At 38.3% G+C, this 12183-nt stretch overlaps 1 non-coding gene across 1 annotated transcript; it reads right to left on the bottom strand.

The window, feature by feature from the left end:
* Nucleotides 1-10650: 10650 nt before the first annotated feature.
* Nucleotides 10651-10721, bottom strand: LOC131250453 (small nucleolar RNA Z267). Its single transcript, XR_009173379.1, has one exon. It is a non-coding gene; the product is annotated as a small nucleolar RNA Z267 (small nucleolar RNA).
* Nucleotides 10722-12183: the final 1462 nt, after the last annotated feature.

Below are 12183 nucleotides of genomic sequence, written 5' to 3' on the forward strand. Positions count from 1 at the left end.
CCCAACCTTCATTTAAAGAAAAAACAAAAGGAGATGAGTTACCTAAGCAGGGAAAGATGTTGCATTTTTGAATGCATGAACCTTCATTTAAAGCTAAAAAAAAGAAGAAGGATATAAGTAACTGAGGAGGGAAGATGCTGCATTTTGAACACATGAAATGATTTAGCCCAAACCCAACTTTGATTCAAAGACATACAACTAATGCAGCAGTTTTTAATGTTGGATAGTAAGACTCAAGGCAAGATTTAGCCTTTCAGTTCTAAAGTTTGACCAGATTGAGTTGATAAAAACTTGCCTATAATCAAAGGAAGACATGACCCCAAGCTCATGTTCCAACTACTGCATGGCAGGAAGGTTCTGCTTAATCCTTGCATTAAGTCTACAAATTTGCAGGAATTTCAGTTTACTACAACTGAATATCAGAAAAATGAAATGAAGAATGCAGAGAAAGTTTCTTCTTCTTCTTCTTCTTCTCTTCTTTTGCATTGAAGGAATTTCAGCTTAAGCCATGCTTGAATCCAAGGTTACTTCAAACATGAGGAATTTGAATTCACAAAAATATTGTTTAGTTTTCTAAGTTGTGAATCAAATATTAGTACAAGACTTCTTTAATACAATGGAATATCAGAGAAGTGAAAAGAAGAATGAAGAAAATGTGAGAATACATTTAGGTTTTAGGTTTATGTTTAGGTTATAGGTTATAGGTTTAGGTTTAGGTTTAGGTTAAGATATAGGTTTAGGTTTTGGTTTAGGTTATAAGCTATAGGTTTAGGGAATTGAGAATAGGTTAAGGTTTAGGTTTAGGAAATCGGGTTCGTGTTCGGGATCAGGTTTAGGTTTGGGTTTTCAAGTTTAGGTTTAGGTTTAACTTAAGGAGTTAAGATTAGGATTAGGTGTAGGTTTAGGTTTAGGGATTTGAGAATACATTTAGGTTATAGGTTTAGGTTTAGGTTTTAGGTTATAGGTTAAGGTTTAGGTTTTAGGTTTAGGTTAAGGTTTTAGGTTATAGGTTAAGGTTTAGGTTTTAGGTTTAGGTTAAGGTTAGGTTATAGGTTATAAGTTTAGGTTATAGGTCATAGGTTAAGGTTTTAGGTCATAGGTTTTGGTTTAGGTTAAGGTTATAGGTTTAGGTTAGGTCTAGGTTTAGGTTATAAGCTATAGGTTTAGGGAATTGAGAATAGGTTAAGGTTTAGGTTTAGGAAATCGGGTTCGAGTTCGGGATCGGGTTTAGGTTTGGGTTTTCAAGTTTAGGTTTAGGTTTAGGTTTGAGTTTTCAAGTTTAGGTTTAGGTTTAGGTTAGGGAGTTGAGATTAGGTTTAGGTTATAGGTTCAATTTATAGGTTATAGGTTTAGGTTAAGGTTTAGGTTTAGGTTATAGGTTTTGAGATTTGAGAATAGGTTTAAGTTATAAGTATAGGTTTAGGTTAGGGTGTAAGTTAAGGTTTAGGGAATTGAGTTCGGGTTCAGGATTGGGTTTAGGTTTAGGTTAATGTTGTAGGTTACAGGTTATAAGTATAGGTTAAGTTTCGGTTAAGGTTGTAAGTATAGGTTATAGGTTTAGGTTAAGGTTACAAGGCACCCCATGACATTACTAGGAAGTATGGGGCTGTTAAAGAGGTTAATGATTCTTCTACAAAGGCATGGCTTGAAAAGATGCGGACACTGTTTATCAGGAAGGGATCAGGGTTCTCTTCTCGTAGCGTGATTATTGGGGATGCATATAAATGGATTCATGAAATCGGTTTACCATTAGAAATTGCTCAAAAGATCGCATTTGAGGAGAAGGTCACCACATACAACATGGATCATTTACATAAGCTAGTGGATGACAAATTATGTGTAACATATAGAGATAGTTCAGCCACTTATGCAATTAGAGAAGGTTCAAAAGGACATACATATTTGAAAGTTGGTTAAATCATAAACAGGCGTATTATGGATGGAGATATTGTTTTCATTGATAGCTTAGTACTCATAAACATTCATTGCAAGCATTTTCTGTCTATGTGCATGATGACCATACTGTTAAGATCAATCCTCTTATTTGCGCTCCCCTAGGTGTAGATTTTGATGGGGATTGCGTTCATATGCTACTTCATAGATCATATTCCGAGATAAAAGGTGTCAATTATATATATATATATATATTATAGTTCAAAAGCAGACAATAAAGAGCACAAATTCTTATTATAAAGGTGATATTTAGAGTTAATCTTACCGTCATTGTCATGTTGAAACCGTTCCTTGAATGTGAGGACGTCCCTTATTGATCTAAAATAGTCAAAGAGAATTACAATTAAAAGAAAGAGAAAAACGAAAAGAAAAGAAGGCAAGCAGGTAATTAGACACTCAAATGCTACCAAAAAGAAAAATATAAACTTATCTTGTTAACTCCCCCTGAAGTGACACCTGTTGAGGGTCAAATATTGCATATTAGACCTCATTTATTACATAGATTTACGAACATGGTACGGTTTAGCGGCTTAATTTAATCGTGTTTGTGATGCAAGGTGTATTTACGAGCTTGGACTGAAAAAGGGTGCTAAATACATGGATTTGACGCTCCAGAATCACCAAGGCAAGGGATGGACTCCATGGGACCAAGGTCGACGGATTTACGTGCCAGAGATCCGAGAAAATCGAGAAACTAAAGCTCAAATGGCCTGAAAGACGTCTAGAATGCGAGATCACAGGGTTCCCACCATCCTTTTAGCTCAAAACTCCATAGGTGTCCTGAGGACCATAAATTAACCGTACACGTCAAATTTTAGCCATTGAATCCTCGTGGAAGTGGCTAAACTGACAGATCAGTCCATAAAACCCTGATTTGGGGCCCACCCGCTGTCCGGATACTCTTCAACTTTGGTCCCCACGGTTCAAATGAAATGGGGAACAAGATGGATGGTGTGGATTTCTCATATACATCAAGTAGTGACCCAGTTTACATGGTGCATGTGCATAGCACACATGCACTGGACGTGCACCGGTCGAGCAGCCTGGTCAAAACCAGGTTGGCCCGACCCGTCTCCTGCACCAAGATAGTGAACGGATGTTGTCCGTCAGTTCTTTGCTAGTGGGCCCCATCCATCATATATGTTGACAATCAGAGCCGTCCATATGCTCCAGAGAGCCAAAATCGTCGCCTAGCTTTCTTTTTGGTACCATGTACGTACAGACAAGTAGATCACCTTTCAAACCCAGGACAGACGGTAGAACAGAAAATGATGTGGGCCACACCGAATCTAATTAAAAGCTAGCCATTTCCATTTGGTTTTTCGAGTATAGTTCAATGATCGGTGTGGATTTCTCAACCGACGTCAATCATGGGTCCACCGACTACCACGGCGTGAATTCGCGGGCTCTGTTTCGCAACAGAGGCTGCGGGTGATCGCTATGGGCCCCACTTATCATCCATATAGTCAATCAAAACTGTTCATTCAAATTATAGGAGGATTTAGACCAAGATCTAGTTGATCTTGGTTTGAAACATGGCGGATAGAAGGTGAAAAACGGATGGACGGTAGAACTATGTTACATGATAAGCCAGGTGGGACGCATCAAAAGATGTCCAAACACCGTCCATCCTACCGAAATTTCTCCATGAAGCTGATGGACGAAGTGGATGTCTCACGCAACTTTGACCACGGACCCCACCGAGCACCACAGCGTAAACAGCGTGCGCAAGTTCAGTTTCAACGTCCGAAATCAATGCTGTTTGGTCGATTGTATGATCATGGTCATTGATCATATGGCAGATCTGGACCGTCCATCGTAAAGATCAGTCAAAAACGTCCCAGGAGACGTTGATTTCACGGACGAAGTGCAAGGAAAACAGGAGTTATGAGTCCCCGAGTTTAGCTGCGTAAAGGAGTTACGCGGCTATTGCTGCGAAAGCCGTTTCACCACCGACTCCAACACGTTCCTCTTGTGTGTAAAAACTCTCAGCCGACTGTATCAGCCTATAAGAAAGAGAAAGAAGGAATGTGAGGGGGAAAAAAGCTTTGGACGGGTAGGTTGGAGGCAGCGGGAATTTGCAGGGATCTACGGCTGGACGTGAGCAGGAAGAGAGAGAGAGTTATTTAGTTTTCCTTTTCTTTTCTTCTTTTTTTTTTGTTTATTTTGGATTTAGCCTAATCATGCCTGTGATCAGCTAAACCTCTTAGCTAGGGCTAAGAGGTGAAGCTTGTAATGAGATGGGAGACTTTATTTTTTTATTTAACTATTAAATTGTGAATTGAGCTTGATTGTGGTTTGATTATTAAGGGAATATTTTTAGTTTTTAATGGTCTGTTGTGACTGAAATTACAATGGGTCTGCGATAGCTTTGAGCATGTTCCTTTCCTTTTATGTTTATGACGTCAGGAAGCCATGTTATTCATCATCGTCTCCTGAGCATGGTAGGATGACGGTACCCTTCCTAACCTTCATAACATAATGATTGGTTGGTAATTAGTTTAATTCTATTATTTGCTTTGTCTCCTGGGCATGGTTTGGTGATGAAATCCATTCTAATTCAAATACCTTTCATCTCTTTAAAATTATATCAAAGGAAGTTCAGTTTAATTTCCATGATTCTTGAAGCAGGCCTAAGATCTCCCTGATCTCTACAAGTGGATCCTCTGAATCCTTAGTTTCTTATCTCTGATTTCTCTTAAGTTTTACATTAATCTCTCACTATTATTCATCAATTTATATTTGATTTAGATTTCATCGTAGGCTAGTTTTATTTCTACCTAGTTTCAGATTACGTATAGGTTTCAGTCCCTTGGGATTCGACCTCGGTCTCACCGAGTTTATTACTACATCACAACCCTATACTTGGGGTGTGAACAACACCTACACCAACCTGCAACAACGGAAAACAGATCAGTCCCAAATGTATACTTAGCAATCAAGGAAGAAATGGGTTATACTGAAATTGCTATTAAATAGAAGAAATATATTATAACATAAACAATCAGAAACCAAAAATCACTAAAGTGAAATGGAACTCCCAATACACAAAGATGATACGCTACGCTTGAGGTGGTGTGTCGTGGGGTGTCAAATTTACTTGCGGTGTCGAATTTTCTTGTCATTAATGTCGAGTTAGGCGGCGTGCACAGGAATCAGATCGTATCTACAATCATGATATGCTACGCTTGAGGTGGTGTGTCGCGGCTCGAGGTCACATGCACTGTTAGGGCGCCTTTTCGACGCTTGACATATGGGGTGCCGACATGTGGCTTGTTCTCGGTCGCGGAGCCATGCAACGAGTGGTAGTGCTCCACATGTCCAGACGGGAGTGTCGAGGAGCTGTCTTCGGTTGTGCATTAAATGCAAGCATTGAAACCCGTACGAGTGGAACTGCTATAAAAGGGGGTGCCCTAGCATCACCTAGGTCACCTCCGGAGGATCTATTCAGTTCCCAGTCACGGCAGGAGAAGGACAGAACCAAACAATGATAATGAACGACTTTTTAGTAGTCAACTGCCCATCTGTCAACAATGTCATCTTCGGACAACCCTTCCTCAATACTCTATGAGCAGTGGTATCAACGTACCATCTTGCAATGAAATTCTCGACTGAGCATGGAGTCAAGAAAGTCAAAGGAGATTAGTAAGAAGCTCGGCAATGCTACTCCATGGCATTGAGAACGCAATACCAGATGATGGCCGTCACCTCATTAGATCCTCAGGAGGACTCAGTTAATAGGGGGTGCTCGGTGGAAGATCTCATAAAGATCCCACTCGATGAATCCAATCCGACCAAGACGGTGCAGATCGGTTCATCAATGAATCCAGCTCTGTGAAATGAAATAATGGATCTCCTCCGACAACACGCCAACGTATTCGCCTGGTCCCATCGGGATATGCCTGACATCAGTCCAAAGGTAATAGTTCACAAGCTAAATGTCGACCCCGACCATCGGTTGATAAGGCAAAAGCAATGAGCATTTGAGCTAAAATGGTATGCAATAATCGGCGAAGAGGTTAGTAAACTCCTAGAAATTTACTACCTTGATTGGATTGCCAATGTTGTCCTGGTGAAAAAGTCTATGGAGAAGTGGCGGGTCTGTGTTGATACACCGACTTGAACAAAGCCTGCCCTAAGGACAATTTCCCTCTTCCATGGATCAACCAGCTGGTCGATAGTATTGCAAAGCACGAACTCCTAAGCTTCATGGATGCTTACTCAGGATACAACCAAATTGTCATGCATCTTTACGACAAGCAGAAGACGACCTTTGTCACCGACAAAAAGCTCTATTGCTACAAGGTCATGCCCTTTAGGCTGAAGAATGTTAGGGCCACATACCAGCTACTTGTCAACAGGATGTTCGCTCAGCAAATCGAACGCTCCATGGAAAACTCCCTACTAAAAAAACACGGAAACGCCGACGGCTAAAACCCGTCCGCAATGACCTTCCCCGACAGCTTTTTGCCATCAGACTAATTCGTTGGGAAAGGGGGCGTCGGCGTTTTTTATGGCTAAAACCGTCGACGTTTTTGATGGCTAAGGGCGACGGCCAAAACCGTCGGCGTTTTCAATGGTCCGTCGACCATTCACCAACGGTTTTAACAGTTGGCATTTCTCAATAAATTTAAAAATATATATAACCGAAGCACACATCCAAAACTAGATATACCTATTTCTCCAAAGCCCTAAAACCAACCTATTTGAGAAGATAAGTCTACACAAAAGAAAAGGAAAAAAATCAAAATCAGATATATTACCAAAATCCCAAACATATAAAATTTGTATTTCCATAAATTAAAAAATATATATATATATATATATATATATATATATATATATAAAATAATAATAAAAATTTGATTGTGTATTACCCAATCTCAGGTTGCCACCTGGCCATGATAGAATGTACTTCATCTATTTATTTCCTAAGAGATTAGTCTGGCCAATAGAAAACATTGTCTGAGAACTATTTCCACTTAAAGAAGGAAAACAAGGAGATTGAATTGACATAAAATCCTAATTTTCTCTTGTTCAGCTAACAATATCAGCAAAAAGTACTGCACTAAATGATTGTTGCATAGTTGGTTGTGTTTGGTCTATATAAGGATGGTCATTGGCCCGATGAGCATTGAATGCCTTGAATCCTAGCAAATCTTCTTAACCAGCAGCCCACAAAATGAGAGAACACCGTAAATGAAAGGACTAAGAAAGGGAAATGAAAATGAAGAAGCATACAACTGTCAAGGGATTCAATATATTTCTGAATGCATGTATATCATGCTCATACTCATCCAAACAATCCCAAATACTTGTTCACCAAATTGCAAAGGAGTGCAAGGAGCCATGTGAAAATTCCTCAATGGCATAGTCACAAAACACCATTAGTTTCAAGGTAAAGATGGATGCGTTACAAGGAAAACACATTTTGTCAAGAGAATACCAAAGTTTCTTTCTCCATTTTACAGACATCACCTATCCATTCATAGTAGACTACTGATTTCTCAAATACCCAATCACTTGGATTAAAAGAATATCAGAAGATAATAAATTGACTATTCTGCTTGTTCAAAACAAACACCTCCGGAATTTCTACAGTGCAAATTCTTTACGACTGCCGATGTCTAAAACTTAACATCATCTGTTAGGGTGCAAGAACGTTGCTGCAGCTTAAGGGTACATATGAAGAAAAAGATATGCCACATGGGAAGTCACATTCTATTTTTCTGTCAGAAACCCTTGTAGAATGCAATAAGGCCAGCTTAGGATGATGAACACAGGCCCATGCAACATGGCACTGATGACGAGAAGAGACTCGGAAGGTCTCGATGCCAGAAAGTAGTGGAGGCCCGATGGTGGACGAATATTGACCTGTCTTGAAGCATAACAGGTCGCCAAGCAATTCAGCAAATAGTAGTGAAGCCACAACATGCACTCTAAGACAGGACTATTAAGATACATGTCTTTCAAAATTTTAGACTATGTTCTTCAAAGTTTTGGACCATGGTCATGACTCATGACACCTACCCACTAGCTCATGACCTAGGTTCGAGATTTGCTGGTCTGGTGACGTAGCAAGCACAATCATTGAAAAAAATGAAAGGATGTGGATGTATATCATATAAAAAAAGAGCCCAGAGTCCAATGTTAGTGCGCACCATTTGAAAAATTGGGGTGGCTCATCCTCCTTAGATCTTGCACTAATGTATTATTCTAGACCATCCAAATTGTAGGTCCCATTGTGGATGAGGCATATCTCTAAATCACACTGATCAAGCAATCCTAACTACCTAATTTATGGCTACAGAAAATGATTAAAAATTAAGAAAGCAATTGGTCTAAATGCAAAGGGAAAATTCAGATGGATCATATTATCTTCTAATTGTAATTTTTTTTTTTTGTTTTGTTGTCTATGCTCTATCCATGGTACTCATGATCATATTAAGAAATACCTACAAGTAATTTGATTACCTAGTCACAGTAGTTTGGAGCAGAAAATACAGCATATCTTTTGATTATAGAAGCTGGTTAGTTTAAAAAAGCAAAAAAGAAAAAGAAAAAAAGCAGCATGTTCCTCTTTGAGGTGAACTCTCATCAGCTGAAGCATGAACAAGCATTATCCTCTAAAATCTCTAAAAACTGCTCAACCTAAATCAAAGGGGAAAAAGCAAGGAAAAAAAGGCAAAAAAAAAAAAAAAAAGAAGAAGAAGAAGAAAAGAAACCAGATTCTGATCTGAACTTGATTCAAAGCTCTATTAGACGCCATACATATCAGTTTGAAAATCATTTGTAAAGAACTCAGATTCAAAGGAAACAAAAATGCACAGTAGGGTACAATAGATGAACAGTTTCGATCTCATACATAAGTGCCATGTTAAGGGTCTTACGTAACTAAGATAACTAAGATATTAGCATCTAGCACTAGATACTTTCTTATAAATAAGCAAGAGGCATCATAGCAACTTCACACCTAAAATGAGCCCCAAACAAGATTTAAGTCAGCATCTTTAAAGAAGAAATGAGGACCGTGGTCACAGAGGACCCACTCTAGGCAGGAAAGAGCAGACAACTACTGATGCATTCCAAATTAAACAGGGTAGGTAGCTTCATTCACGAACAATATGATGATGCAATCAGGCCACCTGTGACTGGCATATACAAGCAGAAGTTCAAACTACAGAGTAACATCCCCTAATCCCTATGTTACAAAAAAAACCAAGTTTCTGTTAGTTATCATATCAAACATTTGGTATGCGTGTCTCCTTTGGCATTTTGTCAAACATTCGGTACACATCGCAATTCAAAAGCTTCAAATCCCATTCTTTTTTTTTAAAAAAGGATCCATTCAGTTGATGTAGTGGCATAACAATCCAGCTAGTCCATAAGGTAGGCCACCTGTGTGTGAAGACAAGGGATGGTAACCAGTGAGTTGTTCAGAGTGTCTACTGTTTCCATACAATGCATCGATCCTACTCTGAAAATCAAACTGACAATATTCCAAACAATTGAAAATCAAATCTTTCATAAATTTTCAAACAAATGAAAATTCAACAAAAAAAAAAAAAAAAAAAAAGAAAAAAAAAGAAAAAGAAAAAAGAAAAACACAAATTATTCGATCAAACTGAACAAATTCCACGATTCTGCCCAGAAATAAAACCACTAAGATATCCAAGTAAAAATCCCAATCTTCAATAAGCTCTCCATGAATCAGGGTTCAAGCACCAAACCCTGAAAATGTTATCATATTCTACTAAAAAAGAACCCTAGCTGACGACAATGAAAATGAAATTCAAACTCGATGGAAAGAACCTCAGAGCATGTGTGATCTGCAAAGGCATGGAGAGAGAGCAACTCACCTTAGTTGAGGGGAGATGGCAGCTTGAGACAGAATGGCCTACAGTGAGCTGAAAAAATAGATGAACAACCCTAAAAAATTAGAATCTAAGAAAAACAACATCCTCAAAAATTAGAATCTAATACATGATAGCTGACAAATACCTTCCTGAAGGTCATCTCTAATATCTCCATTTTCCTCTCAATAGAGAATGAGAAGTCCAAATTTTAAATACAACCAGATACCCCAAAACTTGAAACTTGTTATTCATGCATAAAAGATTCAGATGAAGAAAATCCAACGAAGAGATGGGAATTAAAGAACACCCAAATTGAACAACTTACTTATAACTGAAAAAAGAAAAGAAAAAAAAAAAGGGAAGGATATTAATGATTTTGACTTCAAAAGTAGGAAAAAACCAGAAGAATTGCCTTTTTCTTTTTCCTATCATTCTTTCCCCCTCACAAGAAAATGAGAAGCACAAAATAAGAAAGTTCCAATACCATTAGTCAGATCAAACTTTCCAAATCCTTTTTAGTGCCTACAAATTTCAAACCCTGCAACCACAAGGCATTAAGAGGGAAAAAAACATTAAAAAACACATCATGCTTACTCAAATTCAATTTTAAGTTAATATCCAAATGTTCACAATTACGTTAAAGTTTAAAGAAATGAAGCAATTTCCACCCCCCATCGTCTCCAAAAAAATCATTTATTATAGAAACAAGGAAAATTTTCTTCCAAACACACCCTACAATTTGGTCACTTGTTCATGATCGAACTAAATTTTTACAATTCAATTTGTTAGTGCATCCAAATAGAGCATTGATCAAACAACAGGAAAAAAATAAATATAAATAGATGTGCCTCTGATCATATTTTTTTCGTAGTTATGACTCAAAAGTATATTTAAAGCCATCATAGGCACTTCAAATAATTCAAGCACGAGCTTGGAAATATCATCCAAAGAAAAAACAAAACAAGAAATTATGATTAAAAAACAAGACAGATAATTTTCCAAATTATTAAGTCTTGTGTCCTTGCCTCTTGGATCTCAACCAGGAATGAAGTTCATGTTTCATCTCATGGCTGCTACGGAGTTCTACGCTCAAAAACAAGCACACCTGTGTAAAGAAGCACACAAGTACAAAAGTACAATTTCGTGTTTCATCTCATGGCTGCTACGGAGTTCTACACTCCAAAACATGCGCACATATGTGTAAAGAAGCACACAAGTACAAAAGTCTTAAGGAAATGCTAGGATCTCTAACCTTGGGAGATATTATGAAATGGTCCATCCACAGTGGAGCCCAACGATGTTCCAGATAAAAGAAATATCAGCATGATCCTCTAGGCAGACTGAATTCCTAAACTAAAAAAAGAGACGCATCCGCACCCTCAAACACATGGGAGAATGCAGCTATAGCTTAATGACTGAACAAGATATTGTTAGAGCAATGGATGAGTAACGAATTGCACAAGTAATTAAATGATCACATTGTCAATAAAAGAGCATAATTTAAAACTGCTTTTCCTCAAGCTAATACCTACATGTCAACATAAGTTGAAAACGTGAAGGAATCATTTGAAGAACACTAAGGAAATCCATCTCTTCAAGCTGACAAGAATCAGATTGTGAGAACCAGAATATCTCATTTATGCCAAAACCCTACTAGTATTTCAAAATCTAACAATAGGGAAAGAGCATATTCAGTATCTGAAGCAACCCCTACTTCCTCTGTGCTTTTCTTTCTCAACTTCAAACTTAGGGTCATCTCCCTGTATGATTCAGCAATCTTCTCACCACTTGCTATCAAAATATTGTCGAGCATGATCCCATTTTGCCTGGTACAAATCTCAATGCCAATGGCTGTAACAAGCTCAAAGTCAGGTTTCTCAAGTTTTTTCTTTCAAAACAAAGGTGGGAGCCCACTGATTAGGCAACACCCACCATGAGCCGGCCATGTCTTGGCAACCTGCCATCAACCAACCCTCCACCAAAATGCCTGAACCGATCCCACTATTTGTAGAGCATAGATCCTGATGTGTTGAGACCGCTGCATTAGAGAAGACACCCAGGGGAAGTCAGGTTTTTCAAGTTCAGAGTAATCAGGATTTGGAATCTGATGTGTCTTCCAAATGCCCTTGTAGTTTGGATTATCAATCAATGGGGCAAACCATTTTCCCTTGTAAGTCGTGTTTCCTATCATTCCCATCTAAGATTACAACACCAAACATCATCCAAACTAACCACTGATAAGCAAAGCGAGTCTAGTGAAAATCAACGAGAAAATACAATAGAAGGAATTCCTATATCCTCAGATCTGAAACTCTTTTAACTTTCCAAAATCCACCAAAACACCTAATATCCCAACCTATTCTCCAAACAAGTA

The sequence above is a fragment of the Magnolia sinica genome, chromosome 6, assembly GCF_029962835.1.
Source record: "Magnolia sinica isolate HGM2019 chromosome 6, MsV1, whole genome shotgun sequence".
Taxonomy (NCBI): Eukaryota; Viridiplantae; Streptophyta; class Magnoliopsida; order Magnoliales; family Magnoliaceae; genus Magnolia; species Magnolia sinica.